At 36.8% G+C, this 26,247-nt stretch overlaps 2 long non-coding RNA genes across 8 annotated transcripts; both read right to left on the bottom strand.

The window, feature by feature from the left end:
- Positions 1 to 14,453: 14,453 nt before the first annotated feature.
- LOC135949858 (uncharacterized) lies at positions 14,454 to 19,504 on the bottom strand. Of its 5 annotated transcripts, none has more exons than XR_010575910.1 (3): positions 16,035 to 18,182; positions 15,361 to 15,977; positions 14,454 to 14,689 (listed from the first exon to the last, which is right to left on the bottom strand). It is a non-coding gene; the product is annotated as an uncharacterized LOC135949858 (long non-coding RNA). The 5 variants fall into 5 exon arrangements; XR_010575909.1 differs by lacking the exon at positions 14,454 to 14,689 and adding an exon at positions 14,749 to 14,767; XR_010575907.1 differs by lacking the exon at positions 14,454 to 14,689 and having other exon boundaries at positions 15,514 to 15,790; positions 15,869 to 15,977; positions 16,035 to 18,197.
- Positions 19,505 to 24,271: 4,767 nt separating this feature from the next.
- On the bottom strand, positions 24,272 to 25,437 carry LOC135950310 (uncharacterized). Of its 3 annotated transcripts, none has more exons than XR_010575944.1 (3): positions 24,919 to 25,437; positions 24,753 to 24,861; positions 24,272 to 24,674 (listed from the first exon to the last, which is right to left on the bottom strand). It is a non-coding gene; the product is annotated as an uncharacterized LOC135950310 (long non-coding RNA). The 3 variants fall into 3 exon arrangements; XR_010575945.1 differs by having other exon boundaries at positions 24,977 to 25,435; XR_010575943.1 differs by having other exon boundaries at positions 24,272 to 24,861.
- Between the last annotated feature and the right edge of the window lie 810 nt (positions 25,438 to 26,247).

Genomic DNA, 26,247 nt, shown 5'->3' with positions numbered 1-26,247 from the left:
AAATCCAAATCGCAATTTTGGAGGCCCCTAAAGAGCTAGGAAGCTAAATTTTTTTATATTTGGATTGCATGAGAATGTAGCTTTCTGATAAGGTATAACTTAAGTAGCTAGCGTAATTAGTACCCGATATATATGCGGGTATATCGGACATTTTTCGAAAAATGTCCCAAAATTACCCCAGTTTTTAACGACTTCATATAAATCGCAATTTTGGAAGCCCCTAAAGAGCTAGGAAGCTAAATTTTTTTATATTTGGATTGCATGAGAATGTAGCTTTCTGATATGGTATAACTTAAGTAGTTAGCGTAGTTAGTACCCGATATATATGCGGGTATATCGGACATTTTTCGAAAAGTGTCCCAAAATTACCCCAGTTTTTATCGACTTCATATAAATCGCAATTTTGGAGGCCCCTAAAGAGCTAGGAAGCTAAATTGTTTTATATTTGGATTGCATGAGAATGTAGCTTTCTAATAAGGTAGAACTTAAGTAGCTAGCATAAATAGTACCCGATATATATGCGGGTATATCGGACATTTTTCGAAAAATTTCCCAAAATTACCCCAGTTTTTATCGACTTCATATAAATCGCAATTTTGGAGGCCCCTAAAGAGCTAGGAAGCTAAATTTTTTATATTTGGATTGCATGAGAATGTAGCTTTCTAATAAGGTATAACTTAAGTAGCTAGGATAAATAGTGCCCGATATATATGCGGGTATTACCCCAGTTTTTAACGACTTCATATAAATCGCAATTTTGGAGGCCTCTAAAGAGCTTGAGATTAAAGCTTTCTAATAAGGTATAACTTAAGTAGCTAGGATAAATAGTACCCGATATATGTATATGCGGGTATATCGGACATTTTTCGAAAAATGTCCCAAAATTACCCCAGTTTTTAACGACTTCAATTTTGGAGGCCCCTAAAGAGCTAGGAAGCTTAATTTTTTATATTTGGATTGCATGAGAATGTAGCTTTCTAATAAGGTATAACTTAAGTAGCTAGGATAAATAGTGCCCGATATATATGCGGGTATATCGGAAATTTTTCGAAAAATGTCCCAAAATTACCCCAGTTTTTAACGACTTCATATAAATCGCAATTTTGGAGGCCCCTAAAGAGCTAGGAAGCTAAATTTTTTTATATTTGGATTGCATGAGAATGTAGCTTTCTAATAAGGTGTAACTTAAGTAGCTAGGATAGGTTAGGTTAGGTTCCATGGGCTGCTGCTCCTCAAGCAGCTCACTTGGGTCCATTTAAATCTGATCCCATTGTGATACCCAAGGGGTAGACAACAGGGTATTTATAATACTTCCGTTGCCTTCAGGTTAAACCAGCCAGATTCCCGGATGAAGGAGTAGATTCGTCTAAGATTCATCCTCGATAGCTCGTCCAAGCATGATAGGAATGGAAATCCAAGGATGCGTTGCCTCAGGTTTGTAAGAGCCGGGCATTGGCAGAAAAGGTGATATACAGTCTCTTCCTCTTCTTCATTATGACAGCTTCTACAGTAATCATTGTACCGTAGGCCCAATCTTCTAGCATGTGTCCCGATTAAACAGTGCCCTGTAATAAAGGAGACAATTAGCCTTATTTGCTCACGACGGTATTCTACAAGTAGATTCGTCCTGTTGGCATCATATACGGGCCAAGTCGACCTCGCTGTAGCACAGGAAGGTTCATTAGTCCACCTGTTTTGTGCAGTCTCATACAGTTTCTGCTGAACAGCCATCTTTCATTTAACAAGGGAAATACCAGAAAAGGGGTCGATCGCCTCCTCACTCAACATCGCACCCCTTTTGGCCAGATCATCTGCTATACAATTACCCTGATTTCCATCGTGTCCAGGGACCCATATAAGCGTTATCCTAGAATGTCTCGCTATCTCATTTAGAGATACCCGGCATTCCTCGGTTAACCTAGATGTCGTAAAGACACCCGCTATTCCGTTAACAGCAGCCTTGCTGTCAGTAAATATACATATATCACCAGATATTCGATAATACCTCAGCCAGTTGGTTGCGCGTTTAATGGCAGTAATTTCCGCCTGAAGAACAGTACAGAAGTTAGGTAGCCTAAAGTAGGATCTTATCCCAAAGTTTTCAATATAGAAACCTCCACCGACCCTATTACCCCTATTAGAGCCATCCGTATATATCCGTATGACATCAGCAGGAGGGAAGAGTCCGCGCTGCCATAGATCCCTATTCGGGATCATAATATGGAAATGCCTATCGAAAAAAGGTTTTGCGATGCAGTAATCGATATTACCATGTATAAACCCATAGTAATTCAGTATCCTAGAGTGTCCAAGATCCTTACCAGACCACGAACCCCCCGCATTTAGTCTCATAGCAGAGTTGAGAGCCATTTGTATCACCATCAAATCCACTGGTAGCCAGTTTAGAATAGTAAAAAGTGCCTTAGAGGAAGTAGACCTTATAGCGCCTGTAATCAGTATCGCAATAGTCCTTAGAACTCGTTCAACGGCTTTCCGGTGAGTAACATTATCCAATGCCTGCCACCACACCAATACTCCATAGAACAAGAGGGTTTGACGACTGCTTTGAAGATCCAATTGATACCTTTCGGCATAATGCCCCAGTTAGTACCAATTGCCTTTTTGCAGGAGTAGATGGCCACGTAGGCCTTGTTAATCCTATTCTGAATATTCATATTCCAGGACAATCTCTTATCTAGAATGATGCCAAGATATTTTGCATTATCCCTAATTTCAAGACTGATTCCATTCAGTCTAGGTGGTCTAAAGTCATCGATCTTATACCTCCTAGTGAAGAGAACCAGTTCCGTTTTTTGGGGGTTCACACTAAGTCCACTCGATATACTCCACTCACTCAGTGTACTTAATGCTGATTCCATACAACTAGATATTGTATCCAGAAATTTACCGGATATAAAAACTGCTACATCGTCAGCGTACGCGACTGTTTTAATCCTTCTGTTGTCCATCCTGACCAACAGGGTATTCATAGCCAGGTTCCACAGAAGTGGAGATAATACACCACCCTGTGGGGTTCCGCGATTGGCCACTTTTGAAACACTTGTACCACCTAGGGTAGCACATATGACTCTGTAGCCGAGTATCTTTCCGACTAACCGGCGTATACAAATATCAATCCCAAGTTCCTCCATCGCAGATAGGATGGCGTCGGGTCTGACATTATTAAAAGCTCCTTCAATATCAAGGAAGGCAACAAGTGAATACTCCTTATGTGATAGCGACTCTTCAATGGAGCCAACTAGCGAGTGTAGAGCTGTTTCCACAGATCTGCCCTTAGTATAGGCATGTTGGGATTTAGAGATGAGTTCAGTCGGAATGGTCATTCTCAGGTATACATCAATCACCCTTTCTAGGGTTTTCAGCAAAAAGGATGCGAGACTAATTGACCTGTAGTCCTTTGGTTTAGTATGAGTCGCCTTGCCTCCTTTAGGAATGAAGACTACTCTACACCTCGTCCACCACGTGGGAATATAGGTCCATTTGATACACGCTGTGTATATGTTAATGAGCCATGGTACAACTATTTCTTCGTTCTTCTGAAGATCAGCAGGAATAATGCCATCCGGCCCAGGGGATTTAAATGGGTCGAAGCTCTTAATTGCCCATTGAATTCTTTCTCTGTTCACCGGAACAGAGTTTTCACACGGAGCAACAGAATCAGCAGCCCCATTCACAGTTTCAACATCAACTGGGAGGCAGCCCGGGAAATGAGTGTCCAGAAGGACCTCAAGTGTTTCCTTACAATTCAGAGTCCATCTACCGCAGGGTTTCTGAATATAGCTTGGTACAACCGGGGAGGTTGATAAGATTTTACGTAATCGGTTAGTCTCAGAGGATCCTTCCACGCCGCTACAGAAGTCCCTCCAGGCTTTCCTTTTCGCATTCCTCGTAAGGTTCTTGAAGTGATTCAATGAAGACTTGTATGCCGGCCAGTTACCCGACCTCTTAGCCTCGTTGAACAATTTACGACACGTCATTCTGGCGTGTGCTATTTAAGGATTCCACCATGGAGGCTTGTTCTTACCTCTGCGGATGGTCAGCCTACAGGCCAAGTTAGTAGCCGATTGAAACGCTTCTGTGAGTGTCTCCACTGCTACCTCAATATCTTCCCTATTCTCAATAGAGGGTGGGTTTGGCAAAGACCGAGAGAGAGCGTCACGTTGCAACTCCCAATTGGTCTTCCTCCTATTTAGAATGTTATTAACACTCCTAATAGTTACACTAATATTAAAGTCAATATATTGGTGATCGGAGAAGGAGCAGTCGCTAGAGACGGCCCAATTAGTAATCATGCTGTGATGTTCTGCACTTACAAGTGTTAAGTCTAGAACCTCACTTCTGTTAGCGATAATGAAGGTAGGTTCTGAACCTCTATTTACTACTTCCAAACTACTATTAAGAATGAAGTTGAAAAGACTCTCACCTCTTGTATTGGTGTCACTGCTACCCCATATGATGTGGTGCGAGTTAGCGTCAGCACAGATAACTAAAGGTATCTTAGACCTATTCGCCATTTTACCTGCGCCTTTAGCGTAGTAGAGCTTATAGCCCTTCACACATAGTCCACAGATACGATCCTGGTGGATCCAAGGTTCCTGAACCATGACTAGCTCCTCCCCGTTCTTAGCAATTCGGAGGATCAGTGCAGCAGATGCTGCCTTAGAGTGGTGAAGGTTTATTTGCGTCACATTCACCATGCTCAATTTGTACAACGGTGACGTCGGCGTCCTCCTGGTCAGAATTCAGGAGGGCGTCCTCGTCCACCGCCTCGTCCATCCGTTCAAAGAAGGTACCAACCAGTTCGGAGACAGAGTTGGTATCTTCAATGTCGATTGAACCAGCGGCGTCATTGCATTCCATGTCCTCTTCCGAGGGCATGGGTTTTACATCCTCTGAGGAGGTATCGTCCTTGTTGTCGCTACGGTAGACACGCAGGATGATCGTACCAAATCCATAGTACACCTTCCCTTGTGTCTTCCTTAGCGGCCCCAAGGAGTCCTTATTCAGGACGACGATCGCCTTTCTGGAAGATCCCTCAGCATCAGTAACCTTGACAACTTTCCAGTCGTTAGTTCTAAGCTGTGGGTTACAGCACTGGAGGATCTCCAAGATCTCCTCCGGGCTAGATGGCTCAGCTGGTATTTTAGCTATGGACCTAGGCTTTCGGGGTATCTCACTCACCGATACCACCTCAAGCCTAGATCCCGGCCATACTTCGCCCAACGATGCGACGGCAGTCTTGAGTAGCAACGCTGAGCGTTCATCCACACAAGACATGAGTTTAACGTGACCCTGGTACCAACCAGCGTCATCGCATTGAGGAGGAGTGCCTGGGTTCTCTTTGAGAACTTTCCAAAACACCCCTACCAGTTTTTGCTTCACCATATCCCAATTTGATTGAGATATGGATCCGTCATTGACACTTCGATCTATAACCGCCCTAACGAGATTGTCTTTGACAATCTCGCTAAAGGACTTAGCTAGAGATCGTTGTGCCGCTTTAGGCCTTTTCGGACCCGGTTGCTGGCTCTTAATTGTCACGTCCTCCTCTGAACGTTGCCGTTTAGGCACCGCTGATGACTCAGCAGAAGGAGGGACGGACTTGAGACCAGCAATGTGAGCTCTCGCCCAAGAGAGGGAAGCCTGTTGCTCCTTTGTGAGTTCCTCGGCTTTTTTAGAGCCAAGAGCCTCAATGAAGCGAATGGCGGAACGCCTGGTGGTAGCAGCCCTTCTGGCAGGATTTTTATGCCTTAGACTGCTATCAGAGCCGGAGTTGGCAGGGGGTGGTGCGGCTTCAGGGCAGGAGGATTCCATCACAGACCCTGATCGCACAGTTGGCATATGGGAAACGCCTGAGAGGAGCGACTTAGTCGCTTCCCCCCCAGAGGCACCCGAGGCAAGGGTTTTAACCGTCTTGACGGTTAGGGCTTTAGCAGCTTTGGAGGTACTTGGAGAGAAGTCCAGAGGTACCTCGCCGCTTATGACACTACCACCAATTGCTTTTTGTTTTTTACATTCAGCCAATCTGGGTATACCAGATTGACCTCCTGCGACACCAGTAGCATGCAGACTAGTCTGGCCCGGTGTTATCACCTGACTAGCCTGGGTCACAGTAGCATTCGACTCACCACAGCCCGTTACCATCGCTGTGGGAGTAGGGTCTCCGGAGATTATGAAGCCCCCGACCGGGTACATGGGGCATGATTCCTTTTTATCCATGGCGTCCTTACGGACAGGTAAAGGTTGCATTTTATACCTGCTGCCAGGTGTTGATTAGCTGCCGCCCCATTGGGGATAACAGACGCAGACCATCAGCCGCCCAATGTGGGAAACAGACGCTGATGGATTTCGGACGGACAATTTAAGAGTCCTTTCGGACCAGCCGGACAATAACCAACAAAAAATAACAGTGAGGGGAACATGGCTTGTTGGAACATCTGATAGCCGCCCCAAAGGAGAACAGACGCTATCAGACAGAGGGGGAAGGCAGTTCTTAGTATCATGCTCACCGCGTGCCCTTCTGGAATGGGAGACCCTACCGGAGACAGCCAACTCAAGTTAAACTGTCCCCTCCAGCATGACCAACACAGATCATCGCATTTAAGCCTCTACATCGCGTCAAGATGACTACCCATCGTAGAGGTACTACCCATCGTAGAGGCTAGGATAAATAGTACCTGATATATATGAGGGTATATCGGACATTTTTCGAAAAATGTCCCAAAATTACCCCAGTTTTTAACGACTTCATATAAATCGCAATTTTGGAGGTGCCTAAAGAGCTAGGAAGCCAAATTTGTTTATATTTGGATTGCTTGAGATTGTAGTTTTCTAATAATGTATAACTTAAGTAGCTAGCTAAAACAGTACCCGACATATATGCGGGTATATCGGACATTTTTCGAAAACTGTCCCAAAATTACCCCAGTTTTTAACGACTTCATATAAATCGCAATTTTGGAGGACCCTAAAGAGCCAGGAAGCTAAAGAAGGTAGGTAAAGAAGGTAGGTTCTGAACCTCTATTTACTACTTCCAAACTACTATTAAGAATGAAGTTGAAAAGACTCTCACCTCTTGTATTGGTGTCACTGCTACCCCATATGATGTGGTGCGAGTTAGCGTCAGCACAGATAACTAAAGGTATCTTAGACCTATTCGCCATTTTAACAGCACTGCGGACAGCATCATTTGGCGGATGCTCCCCATGATCGCGCGCCATATAGCTGGAAATCAGCCACAACAAACTGCCTTCATTGGTTTACCATGAGACTGCTACTGTATCTTCATTGCTGTAATCAGACAGAATGAAGATATTCAAAGAGCTTTTAGCCAGTATACAGGATCTAATTTTACCTGCGCCTTTAGCGTAGTAGAGCTTATAGCCCTTCAGACATAGTCCACAGATACGATCCTGGTGGATCCAAGGTTCCTGAACCATGACTAGCTCCTCCCCGTTCTTAGCAATTCGGAGGATCAGTGCAGCAGATGCTGCCTTAGAGTGGTGAAGGTTTATTTGCGTCACCTTCACCATGCTCAATTTGTACAACGGTGACGTCGGCGTCCTCCTGGTCAGAATTCAGGAGGGCGTCTTCGTCCACCGCCTCGTCCATCCGTTCAAAGAAGGTACCAACCAGTTCGGAGACAGAGTTGGTATCTTCAATGTCGATTGGACCAGCGGCGTCATTGCATTCCATGTCCTCTTCCGAGGGCATGGGTTTTACATCCTCTGAGGAGGTATCGTCCTTGTTGTCGCTACGGTAGACACGCAGGATGATCGTACCAAATCCATAGTACACCTTCCCTTGTGTCTTCCTTAGCGGCCCCAAGGAGTCCTTATTCAGGACGACGATCGCCTTTCTGGAAGATCCCTCAGCATCAGTAACCTTGACAACTTTCCAGTCGTTAGTTGGAAGCTGTGGGTTACAGCACTGGAGGATCTCCAAGATCTCCTCCGGGCTAGATGGCTCAGCTGGTATTTTAGCTATGGACCTAGGCTTTCGGGGTATCTCACTCACCGATACCACCTCAAGCCTAGATCCCGGCCATACTTCGCCCAACGATGCGACGGCAGTCTTGAGTAGCAACGCTGAGCGTTCATCCACACAAGACATGAGTTTAACGTGACCCTGGTACCAACCAGCGTCATCGCATTGAGGAGGAGTGCCTGGGTTCTCTTTGAGAACTTTCCAAAACACCCCTACCAGTTTTTGCTTCACCATATCCCAATTTGATTGAGATATGGATCCGTCATTGACACTTCGATCTATAACCGCCCTAACGAGATTGTCTTTGACAATCTCGCTAAAGGACTTAGCTAGAGATCGTTGTGCCGCTTTAGGCCTTTTCGGACCCGGTTGCTGGCTCTTAATTGTCACGTCCTCCTCTGAACGTTGCCGTTTAGGCACCGCTGATGACTCAGCAGAAGGAGGGACGGACTTGAGACCAGCAATGTGAGCTCTCGCCCAAGAGAGGGAAGCCTGTTGCTCCTTTGTGAGTTCCTCGGCTTTTTTAGAGCCAAGAGCATCAATGAAGCGAATGGCGGAACGCCTGGTGGTAGCAGCCCTTCTGGCAGGATTTTTATGCCTTAGACTGCTATCAGAGCCGGAGTTGGCAGGGGGTGGTGCGGCTTCAGGGCAGGAGGATTCCATCACAGACCCTGATCGCACAGTTGGCATATGGGAAACGCCTGAGAGGAGCGACTTAGTCGCTTCCCCCCCCAGAGGCACCCGAGGCAAGGGTTTTAACCGTCTTGACGGTTAGGGCTTTAGCAGCTTTGGAGGTACTTGGAGAGAAGTCCAGAGGTACCTCGCCGCTTATGACACTACCACCAATTGCTTTTTGTTTTTTACATTCAGCCAATCTGGGTATACCAGATTGACCTCCTGCGACACCAGTAGCATGCAGACTAGTCTGGCCCGGTGTTATCACCTGACTAGCCTGGGTCACAGTAGCATTCGACTCACCACAGCCCGTTACCATCGCTGTGGGAGTAGGGTCCCCGGAGATTATGAAGCCCCCGACCGGGTACATGGGGCATGATTCCTTTTTATCCATGGCGTCCTTACGGACAGGTAAAGGTTGCATTTTATACCTGCTGCCAGGTGTTGATTAGCTGCCGCCCCATTGGGGATAACAGACGCAGACCATCAGCCGCCCAATGTGGGAAACAGACGCTGATGGATTTCGGTCGGACAATTTAAGAGTCCTTTCGGACCAGCCGGACAATAACTAACAAAGGCACCCCTCTCAGTGAGGGGAACATGGCTTGTTGGAACATCTGATAGCCGCCCCAAAGGAGAACAGACGCTATCAGACAGAGGGGGAAGGTAGTTCTTAGTATCATGCTCACCGCGTGCCCTTCTGGAATGGGAGACCCTACCGGAGACAGCCAACTCAAGTTAAACTGTCCCCTCCAGCATGACCAACACAGATCATCGCATTTAAGCCTCTACATCGCGTCAAGATGACTACCCATCGTAGAGGTACTACCCATCGTAGAGGCTAGGATAAATAGTACCTGATATATATGAGGGTATATCGGACATTTTTCGAAAAATGTCCCAAAATTACCCCAGTTCTTAACGACTTCATATAAATCGCAATTTTGGAGGTGCCTAAAGAGCTAGGAAGCCAAATTTTTTTATATTTGGATTGCTTGAGATTGTAGTTTTCTAATAATGTATAACTTAAGTAGCTAGCTAAAACAGTACCCGACATATATGCGGGTATATCGGATATTTTTCGAAAACTGTCCCAAAATTACCCCAGTTTTTAACGACTTCATATAAATCGCAATTTTGGAGGACCCTAAAGAGCCAGGAAGCTAAATTTTTTTATATTTGGATTGCATGAGATTGTAGCTTTCTAATAAGGTATAACTTAAGCAGCTAGCGTAGTTAGTACCCGATATATATGCGGGTATATCTAACATTTCTGTAGGTATAATTTAAGTAGCTAGCGTAATTAGTATCCGATATATATCGGACATTTTTCGAAAAATGTCCCAAAATTACCCCAGTTTTTAACGACTTCATATAAATCGCAACTTTGGAGGCCCCTAAAGAAGCTAGTTTTCTAATAAGGTAGAACTTAAGTAGCTTGAGATTAAAGCTTTCTAATAAGGTATAACTTAGGTAGCTAGGATAAATAGTACCCGATATATATGCGGGTATATCGGACATTTTTCGAAAACTAGGATAAATAATACCCGATATATATGCAGGTATATCGGACATTATTCGAAAAATGTCGCAAAATTAACCCAGTTTTTAACGACTTCATATAAATCGCAATTTTGGAGGCACCTAAAAAGCCAGGAAGCTAATTTTTTTATATTTGGATTGCTTGAGATTAAAGCTTTCTAATAAGGTATAACTTAAGTAGCTAGGATAAATAGTACCCGATATATATGCGGGTATATCGGACATTTTTCGAAAACTAGGATAAATAATACCCGATATATATGCAGGTATATCGGACATTATTCGAAAAATGTCGCAAAATTAACCCAGTTTTTAACGACTTCATATAAATCGCAATTTTGGAGGCACCTAAAGAGCCAGGAAGCTAATTTTTTTATATTTGGATTGCTTGAAATTGTAGCTTTCTAATAAGGTATAACTTAAGTAGCTAGCATAAGAGGATGTAGCTTTCTGATAAGGTATAATTTAAGTAGCTAGCGTAATTAGTACCCGATATATATGCGGGTATATCGGACATTTTTCGTAAAATGTCCCAAAATTACCCCAGTTTTTAACGTCTTCATATAAATCGCAACTTTGGAGGCCCCTAAAGAAGCTAGTTTTCTAATAAGGTAGAACTTAAGTAGCTAGCGTAATTAGTACCCGATATATATGTCGGACATTTTTCGAAAAATGTCCCAAAATTACCCCAGTTGTTGGCCGGCCAGGCACGTGGAAGTAAAACACTTATTTTCAGCAAAAAAGTCCAATTTATTTAATCCAGTTATTGGTATTTTACTTAAAGCTAAAATACTTGTGTTTTCTCAAATTTAATTCTTAAACCTATATTTTATTAAATTTTGATGTTACATGGCCGGTGACCAAATTAAAAAAGGTAGAATATAAAACAAAGCAGATTCGCAATAATTTACTGACAGTTGAACAATAAGTGTGCACTGTTGCATTTTTGGCAGGGTTTGCATTTGTTACCTTTTTAGCTCCTTAACATTCTCCCCTCCGTAAACTCCATGCATTTAGGTGGTGGTGTTTACATTTTTTAATTCAAGTCGGGCCAATTTTACTACAGGACGAGTGAAAATTCCAGTGATTGTTTTAATGACCGCGCTTCGTACTTTACCGTCTTTAGCTCGTATGACATCAATGACTCTCCCCTTCGCCCACGTATTTCTTTTAGAGTTGTCATCGAACCCATCGTTTCCAAAACGTATCCGCTAATTTACCAGCCACTCTAAAGTTTTTTGCAAGAGTCGTGCCCGAGCATTCTCTATCCGCCTTTTCTCGTATACCACTAGAACTGCCGAGAAGAAAGTGGTTTGGTGTTAGCGCCTCGCTTTCATTTGACTCCAACGGAATATACGTTAATGGTCTCATATTAATGATATTTTCAATGTCTGCTAACGTGGCCCTTAATATCTCTAGAATCGACTTTACGGAACGTATCATTCTTTCCCATGCCCCGCCCATATGAGGTGAGGCAGGGGGAATGAAAAGCCACTCAATTTCAGGATGTTTCCGTTCTACGTCATCATATGATATTTTTTGCGTTTCCTCAATTAAAATTCGGCTCGCGCCTCGGAAATTCGTAGCGTTATCTGAATAGATTCGATGTGGTATCTGAATAGATTCGATGTGGTACTTTAGCACTAAGAGAAATAAATCTGTTGATAATGAAGAACATATTTCAATATGTATTGCCCTTATCGTCATACACGTGAATAGCACACCCCAGCGTTTTTCTCGGCGCCTACCGACAACTACTTCTAGGGGACCAAAGTAGTCCACGCCAGTAAAGGTAAATGGCCTCGTAAATGCGGCTAACCGATCTTGAGGTAGATTGCCCATTTCAGGTGGTGCTGGAGTTGCTCGACGATTACGACAATGCTGACAATTTCGTGCAATTTCGCGAACTAAAGCTCTCATTCCTCTTATACAAAATCTCTGCCTCATCTCGTTTACTACTATTTCGTTATGGTGATGGTGAAATCTCCTGTGGTAGAAATCTTCAATCAGATGTGTTATGGTATTATTACGAGGTAAAATTATTGGACGTTTAGCATCAAATGGTATGTTAACCGCTTCATCAATTCTGCCTTTTACTCTCAAAATGCCATATTCATCTATATATGGAGAAAATTTATAAATTAAACTCTTACGATTTACAAATCCGTTAGGTGAGTTTAGTTGGGATATTTCTTCATGAAATGCTTCGTGTTGGCAATGTCGAATAAGAACCATTTCAGCACTTTAAAATACCTGGAGATATTTGCCAATTTTGAATTTCCAATGAGACCTCCATATGGTTAAATATTTCTTTAATGTGATTTGAGAAATGAGATTTTGGCCAACTATCTTCAGGTAAGTACAACAATTTTGGACCAGCGAACCACCTTAAATTTTCATGTATGTGAGGGTTGTTATCAAATTTCGTACCATCGTCTGCAACATTGTCAGATGTCGATACCCAACGCCATTCGTCAACCGCCGAATTTTCCAAGATTTCTCCGATTCGTACCGCAACAAATTGCTGAAATTTTCTGGCGTCGGACCGAATCCAATAGAGTACGTCTTTCGAATCAGTCCAAAAATATCGACGCTTTATACGGACAGAAATTTCGGTTTGTATGAACTTTGCTAATCTTAACCCGAAGATTGCTGACATAAGTTCCATTCTTGGAACAGAGATGGGTTTCAAAGGTGCCACTCGGGTTTTTGAGGCAATAAGGCTACAACAAGTATCATCTCCAACACTGGCTTTAATATATGCCAGTGCAGCGTACTGGCATCTACGAATATATGCAACTCATTTCTATCGCTTTGACTTACCAATGCAAAACATCTCGGTATCTTAATCTTGTTATTATTTTTTAATTTTTGAATCCACTGCCACCATGCCTTTCGTTCATTGTCGTTTATAGGTTCATCCCACTATGTGCCTGAACGCCATACATCTTGGAGAATAATTTTGGCTTCTACAATAAGGAAACCAAGTAAACCTAGCGGATCAAAAATCGTCATCAAAATTCGCAATAGTTGACGTTTAGTCGGATATGTGGATTTTTCAAATATTTCGTCTTTGAATTTTGTGTTGGTCGACTGGCTTGATCAAAAAGTACAGAGTCAAAGTTCGTTAAACTCGACAATATCTTTAAAATATCACAAATTACATTTGCACAAGTAAGGGTCGGCGGGACCCGTCTATTCCGCTAGCTTCAGTGGGTGGGGAGGTTCTTGACCCTTCTCGTTCAATGTACCCGTCGCCTTAATTTATTACAGAGTCCCTGGTAAAGTGGTTGCTAACAATATGGGTATGGACTGGTATACTAAACTGTTGAATCCCCAAAAAAAATGTTAAAAAAAATAATCAAATTTAAACGGAAATATTGAAATCTACTAATTATGTGGAGGAGTTTTTAAAGTGGTTTTATAATAGAGATGATGATATTCCCGTTAGGTTCTTAACCCACCTCAACCTTTGTCCTTTATCCAACCTAAAATATTAATAAAAGGACCCTAATATAGTTTTTCTTCTCAACCGAAAGGAAAAAGTCAAAAATTATTTTATTCACACATTTTTAATAATGTTTATTGTTTATAAATTCAGGTTTTAATCATTATTCTAACGATTTGATTTTAAAATCATTAAAAAACTAATTTTTATGTTTGAATTTCGATTTCAAACTAAATTTAATAATTTTTCTTTAATAAAAAACACAACTTTCCTAATTTATTCTGTTACCAAAAGTAAACAAATTGAAAATAGTAACATTTTCGAATAAAAACTAAATTTTTAACAACATGCACTTAAATCTAATAAAATTTGCAACAAAAATTTATTTTAATTAATTAGTTTCAACTTGCACAGTTTAAAAAATGTATATATAACAAACGCGATAACATATTTAAATATTTAACAACGTAACAGTAGGGTGAAAATCAAATAACAAATCGAAGAGAGTTAATTGTTTTACATATTTCTTGCTTTTACCGATTCATTAAAGCTTTATCGAAAGCTTTCTTTTAATATTGATCTCTTCTCTGCGAGTGAGAGAGATTGAGTGAGTTTCTTTTTTTTTTTCTTTTGTTTGTTTTATTTATTTGTTTTCTTTTAATCTTTTTTTAAAATTAACACCGAGGTCTCGATATACGGAAAATCATATAAAATTTAGAAATAATTTTGGCCAAAATAAGAACATATTGACACATTTATACAATTATCTTTTAATTGTTTTTTAAAAAAAATATATGAATACTAATTTTGCATTATTGATTTTAATTATTTAACATTCTCTTAAGATATTTTTATGTTCTTAGTTTGCTCAAAAAAATAAAACAAAATAACAAATTATATATGTATAAATCAATTACTTACATGCAGGCCGCTGAAGATCTTCGTTGGTGCTGCAGGCGAGAGAGGTGTAGAGCTGGGGATGTTATATAATTTGTTTTTATTTGAAATTTCTGGTATCTATGTATATGATTAATTTTCTTTAAATTTGTTTTCTTTTTTTTATCGGTTTTACTTTAACTTTTGCATATTCTTCTTCTTTTTTTTAATTTTTTTTTTTTTATATTTTTCTTTTGTTTCCTTTGATATCTTTTTCTCTTTTTTTTTCACAAATTTTTAATAACTTTTTTTCTTTACAAGATCCAAAAATACCAAAGAAAAATAACAAAAAAAAAAAATATAAAACATATAAAAAATATAAAAATTTATGCACAGTGGGTTGATACAATTTTAATTTGCAAACTATTGTTTTTCTAGATTTTTTTAATTGTTTCTTTTTAATGAAGTTTAATATATTTTTTGTGCCTAAATTTCAGGTTCTTTTGTTACTTGGTTTACAATAGTTTGCAACCAAACTTCGTCAAACTACTGTGCACTTTTAATTTTTAAAACACCGAACCGATTTTGTCACTATTTAACAATTAACTTGTTTTTTTTATATTTTTTCTCCAATGATTTTGTTAATTTGATTTCTTTTCCTAATTATTTTTTTTATCTTTATGCTTTTTTTTTTTTACTGAAGATTTTTTTTTCTTTTATGATTTTTTTCTTTTATGAATTTTTCTTTTAAAGAATACTGTGCAAATTGCCACGATTTAGAAAATTACACAATATAATTAATTTAAATATACCTTTTTTTTTACTTAATTCTTTTAATCTTTTTCTTTTTTTCTACTTTTAATTTAATTAAATGCAAATTTTACTTAATAATTACTTTAAATTTCAAGTTTCACTCTCTTTTTCTAGTTTTCACATATAAGTTTTTGTAAATTTCTCAATTTCACTTTGATCTGTATTCGTTTATCTTTGATTTTACATTGATCTATGTTGATACTTTAACTCTTATAGAAGTGATGATGCTTCTTCTTATGGGAATTTTAGTGGGATCAAATATTGACAGATCTTTTCCTCTCCTTTCGTTCTCCTGTCCTATTATTCTTATTCTTCTTTTTTTTTGACATCAACCAAACAGAATTAAAAGAATAAAGATTCGATGGATTTTATGTCAAAAATAAATGAAAAATTAACGAAGTAATTTTAACTCTCCAAGGAGTAAAAGGCCTGTAAATGGTTTTGGAAAAATATTTCAAATATTAGTATCCAGATTCTGAATAAGAAAGAGGATTTGGTTAAAATTACCTTATCTTTCTTGATTGCTAAGTGTGATTGATGGATTTACGGAACAATTATGAGGATGGAATCCACTTAAAAAGTTTACTATTCCTTTATGATTAAATCGTTGAGATTTCTATAAAGGATAAAGGCGTAAGTATAAAACTTTTACTGGACCCAGAATAATCTTTACCCTTCAAACAGGGAATCCTGCACTTTCAAAAATGTTCAATTTCTTTAGCTATATTTACCCGTAGTATTAACTCAATCTTTAGAGTTTAGGTGTTGATGGTAGGCCAGATAAAACGGAAAAGGATGATGGTTTCCTGGTTAGATACTACCTCACCTTCATGAAAATTTAGCCCAACCCTAAATGACATTTCTTTCCAGGCTATAAGCCCTCTAGTGACTAATTCAAACGATGACATTTGAATTCGCCGTGAACCGATACGTAATATTGAACTTGGCATTACCGCTAAAATTTACGATCATTTCAAATAATAATATAAACAATACATAACTTGTTGCGATAGAGTTTGTTTATTAGAAATATTTAACAAAAAGATTTTAACAATATTTAAATGTAAAATTTTAAAAATAACAACAATACGAATTTTTTATTATGAAAATATGTAACAAGAAAAATGTGTAAAAATTGAGTTTGAGAAAATGTAAAAGATCTATTGGGTATAAATTTTTATTTCAACCGGATTGCACATTACAAAACCGGATAATTTAAAGATTTTTCGCACTAAATTAGGCGGAAAAACAATCGCGGTTTCATTATTGCGATATTTGTAAAAGTTCACTTTGAATTTGTTGTCGTCTATCCAGAAAACGAAGCATTGCATTTATTTTTCTTTGTACAAAATTGGATCGGTTGCAACGGGGACATTCCCCATGTAGCTTGAAATACATGTCTGCACAATATAAATGATATTTATGTTGGCAATCACTAATTGTCAAGTATAAACGACTTTCTACCATTTCTGTGTTACAAATGAGGCACAAAGGTGTTCTGTTCGATCCCATAGTTATAGTGTAATTTAAAATTTCAACAATATTCTGTAACAAAAAATGTAAATAAACCAAATTAACCAAAGATAATCATAAAATATAGAATATATTTTATTATAATTAATACTCAAATTCTGATATCCTTGGCGTGATATGTACCTGAATTCTTCGACTCGATATCTTCTAATACATAATAACAGTTTCCTAGTTTTTCCTTTACTTTAGCTCGTATATAAAGAGGACTTAATTTGGCATTAAAATTTTTCTCCGCGCTGCTCTGAGCAAAATTCCTTCGGAATACTTCCTGTCCTACATTATAACTCACTGACCTGGCTCTTAAATTGTACTGTTTCACATTAATATCGTAAGCTCTTTTCATGTTCTTTGAAATAGTATCGCGTAACAAAGCTAACCTATCATCACGTATTATATCAACATCAGATTCTCCTAACGATTGAATATCTTTGAGTAGTTTATACGACGAAGCATGCGTTACCATATCGAAACCGTATAATGCATGATAAGGAGAGAAACCAATGGAGTTGTGAATGGCATTACGAAGTGCACAACTAATTGAGGATATGTTTTCATCCCATTCGCGATGATCTTTTTTAAGATACGATCTTATTGCGGCAATGATCGATCTATTTACCCTTTCCGAAGCGTTGCTTTGGGGTGAATATAACGCGGTGTAAACATGGTGAACTCCATAAGTCGTTAGAAACGCGTTAAATTCATTACTGCGAAATTGGCTACCATTATCGCTTATTAGCATCTCAGGAACTCCGTAATGATGAAAAATATGTTTTTCTATAAATTCTGTGATAACAGATGAAGTAAATTTCCTAATGGGACAAAGCCAGTGGTACTTAGAGAAGTGATCAAGTACGATCAACAACCCAATGAATCCATTTTTGCTTCTAGGATATGGTCCTAGAAGATCCACATATATCCGTTGAAATGGTCTTACGGAAATGCTCATATTTCCCATTTCCGGTTTTTGTATTCGATTTGTAGCTTTGGTACTTTTGCATATTTGACAATTATTCACATAATCTTTAACGTTAGCCACCAATTTAGGCCAAAAGAAGTATCTACGAATTAGGTTTATCGTTTTTCCAATGCCACCGTGCGATGCTAAGACTGAATCGTGACAACGTTTTAGAATGTCAGTTCTTAAACCTTCGGGAATCCACAATTTCCACGAATTTTCATCAATCTCTGGAATACCCTTACTAAAATTCCTACGAATATAAACATACCTATCAATTATCTTAATATCCGGATATGAACTTTGGTTGTTTTCAATTTTTTGCTTTAATGTAATATAGTCATTGTCTAAAAAGTGTGTGGAATATAAATCGATTTCCGGTTCTATACTAGTTAAATAGCATATATCGCCTTCATGCATCCTACTGAGCGCGTCGGGTACTATGTTGTCCTTCCCCTTTCTGTGGCTAATTGAAAATTTATAATATTGTAGTTTTAAAACCCATCTTGCGAGTCTACCTTTTAAGTTTTGTTGTCTCATCAGCCAGACTAAGCTGCTGTGGTCTGTAATAACCTCGAATTCTTGAAGTTCTATATAGCACCTAAATCTTTCGATTGCCTCTACTGCTGCTAAGCACTCTTTCTCTGTTACAGAGTAATTTCTTTGTGCAGAATTCAGTTTCTTTGACATATAAGCTACGGGATTTTCTTCTCCATTTTCTCCTAATTGTACAAGAACTGCTCCTATGCCAAAGTCACTTGCATCGCAATGAATATAAAACTTTTTAGAGAAATCTGGATTTATTAAAACGGGAGCACTAGTCAACAATCGTTTAATGTTTTGAAAAGCTTCATTGGCCTCTTGAGTCCACTCAAATTTCTTCTTTTTGCACAATTGTTCGGTGATAGGGTGAGTTACTTCGGCGAAATTGGCAATAAATCTTCGATACCATCCGGTTAAGCCGAGGAAACCCCTAACTTGCTTTAATGTTTTCGGTATTGGCCAGTTAATTATAGATGCTATCTTTCCTTGATCAGTAGATATGCCTCCATTTCCTATTATATAACCTAAATACTGTACTTTTCTTACACAAAACTTGCTTTTGTTGAGGTTAAGCGTTAGATTTGCTTTCTTAAATTGTTCGGCTAGTCTAATAAGAATAGATATATGGTTTTCAAATGTATCTGACACTACACAAACATCATCTAGATACCCAAATACAGAATACTTGAGATCTGGTGGTATAATCGAGTCCATAAGGCGGCACATGGTCTGAGGAGCCGTGCATAATCCAAATGGCATCACAGTGAATTGATATAGTGGCCTTCCTGGTACGGTAAATGCTGTAATTGGTTTCGAATCCTCTTCTAAAGCTATTTGCCAATACGCGTCTTTCAAATCAATTTACTAATGATGTTTGCTTTAGGCAAACGAGCAAATATACCCTCAATACTTGGCAATGGGTACGCATCTTTTGTAGTTACCTCGTTTATCTTTCTTGCATCTAAACATAATCTTACTTTCCCAGGTTTTATCACTAATCTCATCGGCGAACTCCATGAGCTTGTACTTTCTTCGATGACTCCTAAGCTTAACATGCGATCCACTTCAGTATACATCAACTTTTCTACTGCTGGAGATACAGGATAAAACCTTTGTTTTACTACTTTTTAAAAGTAGTTACTTTCTAACTACTTTACTATCTAAACTATTATCATTAAAAATTCTAAATCTAGCACTTATATAATTCTTTAATCTTTCATGAAAAGGACGAATTTTGTATAATTTTATATCCTTATCATAATTATTTTCCTCAGTTTTTTGAAGTTCTATTTCGGATCTATTCGATTGTTGTTGTAGTTCCTGTAGTTTTTTTGAGTTTTTTGAACACTTTTCACATTGAGGCTTATACATATCCTTAAGACCGCATCCGTAACAAAAAATTTTACGATCCTTAAGGCACATATCCCAAAAGTGACCTTCTTCATCGCAATTCCAGCATATAATCTTCCTTTTTGGCTGAGAATCAAGTGCATTTACCTCTAAATCAGAGTTTCTAACAATTTCCTGATCCGTTAATTGTTCATTTATTTCCTCACTTTCTATGGCTGCTATCCGACGTTGTTGACCAGTAGTAGTGTAACGATTTGGATTATTTCTACGAAATGAATCTTCGTTCAACAATTTCTCCCGTTTCTGACAAAGCTGTTTCAAATGTCCTATAGATCTGACCTGAACATATAATAATTCATGTCTAATTTCGGGCCTAAGATTCCTTATAACTATCTCAATCAACTCTTCTTCTTCCAAAGGAATAGCTAATCGGTCTATAATACTGTTGATAGCATCATAAAAGGTTTCAAATGACTCAAATGGCTTTTGTTTACGGTTGTGAAGTTCTTCGCGTATATCAAATGTGGTTCTGTAATCCTTATACTGTTTCTTAAGTTCTGTACAAAATGAATCCCAAATAATTCTTTGAACAGTTTTTCTATACCTCCAATACCATGTTTTAGCTTTACCTGACATTAAAACATGCAAATTTTTTCCTACACTCTCATCAAAATTGCCATTAAATGTTTCTTCCACTAAACATTTAATTCTATATAAGAATTCTTCGCAATGTAATCCATCAGCTGATCCATCGAACTTAACATTCCAACTTTGTATTATTGTTGTAACTTTATCTGGATGTAATTTTATTCTATTGACTGTATAAACTGAACTAGGATTTTGAGCAGAGATATTAGGTGAATTCCATTCTAAATTATCCTGATGTATTGGTGGTGAAGATGTAGATTGTCGTTGTGTTTGAAGTTGTAGTGGTTGTTGGTTTTGTTGCTGTTGAGTAGGTTCTTGGCTTGTCTGATGCCATGGGCTTAAATTCATCTGAGAAAGCATTCTTTGAACTGTAGTTTCAATCATCTGTGCCATACGATTTGCATTACGATTCCCTCTTCTACCTCTATTAGACTGATTTGTTGTATTATGTAGACTATAATTGGGGTTCTGTGACTCATTCATCGTTACATTTACTTCTGGCTGTGAATCTACGTCTATTACCTCTGTTCCTAAAGAAGCTCCTTCTACATTGACTTGTGTCGATTTGCCATCATTCTGTACCCTATTTGAGGACCTAGTATTATAAGCTTTCGTTGCGGACCCACGACCTCTTCCACGATAAAAAGAATTCTTGGCCTTTTCTACAGGTTTAGCTCCGATTTGACTTAAATCATTCTCATGACATAATTTGCCACAATTTGGACACTCATTAGAACTATTTATCCATTTCGTAATACATTCTCTATGGAAAGTATGTTTACACTTGGTCAAAGCACATTCGCTAGGGTTTGACATTTCCAACTCACAAAGAGAACAGGCTAGACCTAAGTTAGATTCTGTCATGGCTGGAATATCTTCTGTACTTCGAACGACTGCCATTATAAAAAAAAATTATCTAACTATTCGCAAGGGTTTATAAAATGTATATCTGAAAACCTACAGATTATTAAAACGATCTATATTGAAAACTTCAAATACTATAAAAGTACGAAACTATTTCAGTCAATAAATAAAGTGATTGAAAAGCTTTATAAAATCAAAAAAAATAAATTGGCAAATTACAACAAAGTTGTATTACTCAATGAGTATTATTGTATAAATACAATGAAAATTTTATATTAAATTAGTATGACTTTCCTTATCTTCGGTTGAGAAGTTAAAATATATGTATAAAATATAATATTTTAAATAATTTTAAAATATTTTCCACTTTAAAAAAATCTACAAAATTAAAAATATGGTTTATTGAAAGTCGAATAATTTGATTTGGAATTCCTAACAAAACTATCGCAAGTAGCATCATTAAACGGACTGAATTCCGCCGTAAACAGCAGAAAGTTCAATATTCCAAGTAAAACTATCAACTCGAAAAGTTTTGCCTGAGAAACTCAATCAAAAATTCTTGGAATTATCTTCATAATTACTAAATATAAACTCCTGATTACAAAGGAATCTCAAATTGCCAACCGGTCGAAATCTACTCATTCTAATTGCCGATAAGTAGTCGAATTCCAGGAAGGTTTAAAAATTTATTATAAACTAGAAGTTTACAAAAAGAAATTGAATCCAAATATACCCTGGTATGAAAATTGGACTATAGAAATTTAAATATTCGTGCACACAGAGAAATCTGCTACACAGGAATGTAACTTTCTATGATTAACATCCTAGTAAGCTAATTCCTCAGGAACCTGGTATTTCGACGATGATATCCACTTTACAGCACATAACCCATCGAAAGTTCCAGGCCCCACGTTGGGCGCCATTTTATGTGTTGGTCGACTGGCTTGATCAAAAAGTACAGAGTCAAAGTTCGTTAAACTCGACAATATCTTTAAAATATCACAAATTACATTTGCACAAGTAAGGGTCGGCGGGACCCGTCTATTCCGCTAGCTTCAGTGGGTGGGGAGGTTCTTGACCCTTCTCGTTCAATGTACCCGTCGCCTTAATTTATTACAGAGTCCCTGGTAAAGTGGTTGCTAACAATATGGGTATGGACTGGTATACTAAACTGTTGAATCCCCAAAAAAAATGTTAAAAAAAATAATCAAATTTAAACGGAAATATTGAAATCTACTAATTATGTGGAGGAGTTTTTAAAGTGGTTTTATAATAGAGATGATGATATTCCCGTTAGGTTCTTAACCCACCTCAACCTTTGTCCTTTATCCAACCTAAAATATTAATAAAAGGACCCTAATATAGTTTTTCTTCTCAACCGAAAGGAAAAAGTCAAAAATTATTTTATTCACACATTTTTAATAATGTTTATTGTTTATAAATTCAGGTTTTAATCATTATTCTAACGATTTGATTTTAAAATCATTAAAAAACTAATTTTTATGTTTGAATTTCGATTTCAAACTAAATTTAATAATTTTTCTTTAATAAAAAACACAACTTTCCTAATTTATTCTGTTACCAAAAGTAAACAAATTGAAAATAGTAACATTTTCGAATAAAAACTAAATTTTTAACAACATGCACTTAAATCTAATAAAATTTGCAACAAAAATTTATTTTAATTAATTAGTTTCAACTTGCACAGTTTAAAAAATGTATATATAACAAACGCGATAACATATTTAAATATTTAACAACGTAACAGTAGGGTGAAAATCAAATAACAAATCGAAGAGAGTTAATTGTTTTACATATTTCTTGCTTTTACCGATTCATTAAAGCTTTATCGAAAGCTTTCTTTTAATATTGATCTCTTCTCTGCGAGTGAGAGAGATTGAGTGAGTTTCTTTTTTTTTTCTTTTGTTTGTTTTCTTTATTTGTTTTCTTTTAATCTTTTTTTAAAATTAACACCGAGGTCTCGATATACGGAAAATCATATAAAATTTAGAAATAATTTTGGCCAAAATAAGAACATATTGACACATTTTTAAAACACATTTATACAATTATCTTTTAATTGTTTTTTAAAAAAAATATATGAATACTAATTTTGCATTATTGATTTTAATTATTTAACATTCTCTTAAGATATTTTTATGTTCTTAGTTTGCTCAAAAAAATAAAACAAAATAACAAATTATATATGTATAAATCAATTACTTACATGCAGGCCGCTGAAGATCTTCGTTGGTGCTGCAGGCGAGAGAGGTGTAGAGCTGGGGATGTTGTATAATTTGTTTTTATTTGAAATTTCTGGTATCTATATGATTAATTTTCTTTAAATTTGTTTTCTTTTTTTTATCGGTTTTACTTTAACTTTTGCATATTCTTCTTCTTTTTTTTAATTTTTTTTTTTTTATATTTTTCTTTTGTTTCCTTTGATATCTTTTTCTCTTTTTTTTTCACAAATTTTTAATAACTTTTTTTCTTTACAAGATCCAAAAATACCAAAGAAAAATAACAAAAAAAAAAAATATAAAACATATAAAAAATATAAAAATTTATGCACAGTGGGTTGATACAATTTTAATTTGCAAACTATTGTTTTTCTAGATTTTTTTAATTGTTTCTTTTTAATGAAGTTTAATATATTTTTTGTGCCTAAATTTCAGGTTCTTTTGTTACTTGGTTTACAATAGTTTGCAACCAAACTTCGTCAAACTACTGTGCACTTTTAATTTTTAAAACACCGAACCGATTTTGTCACTATTTAACAATTAACTTGTTTTTTTTATATTTTTTCTCCAATGATTTTGTTAATTTGATTTCTTTTCCTAATTATTTTTTTTATCTTTATGCTTTTTTTTTTTTTACTGAAGATTTTTTTTTCTTTTATGATTTTTTTCTTTTATGAATTTTTCTTTTAAAGAATACTGTGCAAATTGCCACGATTTAGAAAATTACACAATATAATTAATTTAAATATACCTTTTTTTTACTTAATTCTTTTAATCTTTTTCTTTTTTTCTACTTTTAATTTAATTAAATGCAAATTTTACTTAATAATTACTTTAAATTTCAAGTTTCACTATCTTTTTCTAGTTTTCACATATAAGTTTTTGTAAATTTCTCAATTTCACTTTGATCTGTATTCGTTTATCTTTGATTTTACATTGATCTATGTTGATACTTTAACTCTTATAGAAGTGATGATGCTTCTTCTTATGGGAATTTTAGTGGGATCAAATATTGACAGATCTTTTCCTCTCCTTTCGTTCTCCTGTCCTATTATTCTTATTCTTCTTTTTTTTTGACATCAACCAAACAGAATTAAAAGAATAAAGATTCGATGGATTTTATGTCAAAAATAAATGAAAAATTAACGAAGTAATTTTAACTCTCCAAGGAGTAAAAGGCCTGTAAATGGTTTTGGAAAAATATTTCAAATATTAGTATCCAGATTCTGAATAAGAAAGAGGATTTGGTTAAAATTACCTTATCTTTCTTGATTGCTAAGTGTGATTGATGGATTTACGGAACAATTATGAGGATGGAATCCACTTAAAAAGTTTACTATTCCTTTATGATTAAATCGTTGAGATTTCTATAAAGGATAAAGGCGTAAGTATAAAACTTTTACTGGACCCAGAATAATCTTTACCCTTCAAACAGGGAATCCTGCACTTTCAAAAATGTTCAATTTCTTTAGCTATATTTACCCGTAGTATTAACTCAATCTTTAGAGTTTAGGTGTTGATGGTAGGCCAGATAAAACGGAAAAGGATGATGGTTTCCTGGTTAGATACTACCTCACCTTCATGAAAATTTAGCCCAACCCTAAATGACAATTCTTTCCAGGCTATAAGCCCTCTAGTGACTAATTCAAACGATGACATTTGAATTCGCCGTGAACCGATACGTAATATTGAACTTGGCATTACCGCTAAAATTTACGATCATTTCAAATAATAATATAAACAATACATAACTTGTTGCGATAGAGTTTGTTTATTAGAAATATTTAACAAAAAGATTTTAACAATATTTAAATGTAAAATTTTAAAAATAACAACAATACGAATTTTTTATTATGAAAATATGTAACAAGAAAAATGTGTAAAAATTGAGTTTGAGAAAATGTAAAAGATCTATTGGGTATAAATTTTTATTTCAACCGGATTGCACATTACAATTTGTGAATAAATGTAAATTCATCGCTTTCGGGGAGCCACCATAAGCCTAGTACCTTTTCATACTGAGAATCTGGATCACTGATGCATTTGTTCGATTGTGATAGATTGCTATTTAGCGCATTCAATACACCTTTTGAATTAGAAATCCAGTTTCTCATTTCGAAACCACCTTCGGCGTGTATATGTTTAACATTTTGTGACAATTGAATCATCTCTAGCTCTGTATCCACACTTTGTAGCCAATCGTCAACGAAAGTATTTTGTTTTATAGCACTTACTGCTTGCGGGTAGTCCACTTCAAAACGTTCAGCGTTTTTGTTTTTAATATAGTTAGCTAAGGATGGCGAACAACATGCACCAAATGTCATAACCGTCATAGCATAAACATCAGGTTCACGAGATACTTCACAATTACGCCATAAAAATTTCTGTGATACTATGTCATCCTTAATTATACGCACTTGGTGGAACATTTCTCGTATATCGCCACACAAAGCCACTGGTCTTTCACGAAACCGTATTAACACTCCAATCAGTGATCTCAAAAAATCGGGACCTTTTAGTAGAACATTGTTCAAAGAAACATTTTGAACCTTTGTCGCTGCGTCCCATACTATCCTCATTTTTTTTTTGTTTAGATTTTTTACCACAAACATAGGAATATACCAAGATTTGTCATTAGGCTGAACTTCACCAGGTTGTAACTTTTTTATATAGCCTTTATTTAGATAATCGCTTATTTTACTGATCATAAATTCCATAAGGTCGGGGTTGGTCATCAATTTTCTTTCTAGACA

The sequence above is a fragment of the Calliphora vicina genome, chromosome 2 (assembly GCF_958450345.1).
Source record: "Calliphora vicina chromosome 2, idCalVici1.1, whole genome shotgun sequence".
Classification (NCBI taxonomy): Eukaryota; Metazoa; Arthropoda; class Insecta; order Diptera; family Calliphoridae; genus Calliphora; species Calliphora vicina.
This window is presented reverse-complemented; position numbering and strand designations above follow the sequence as displayed.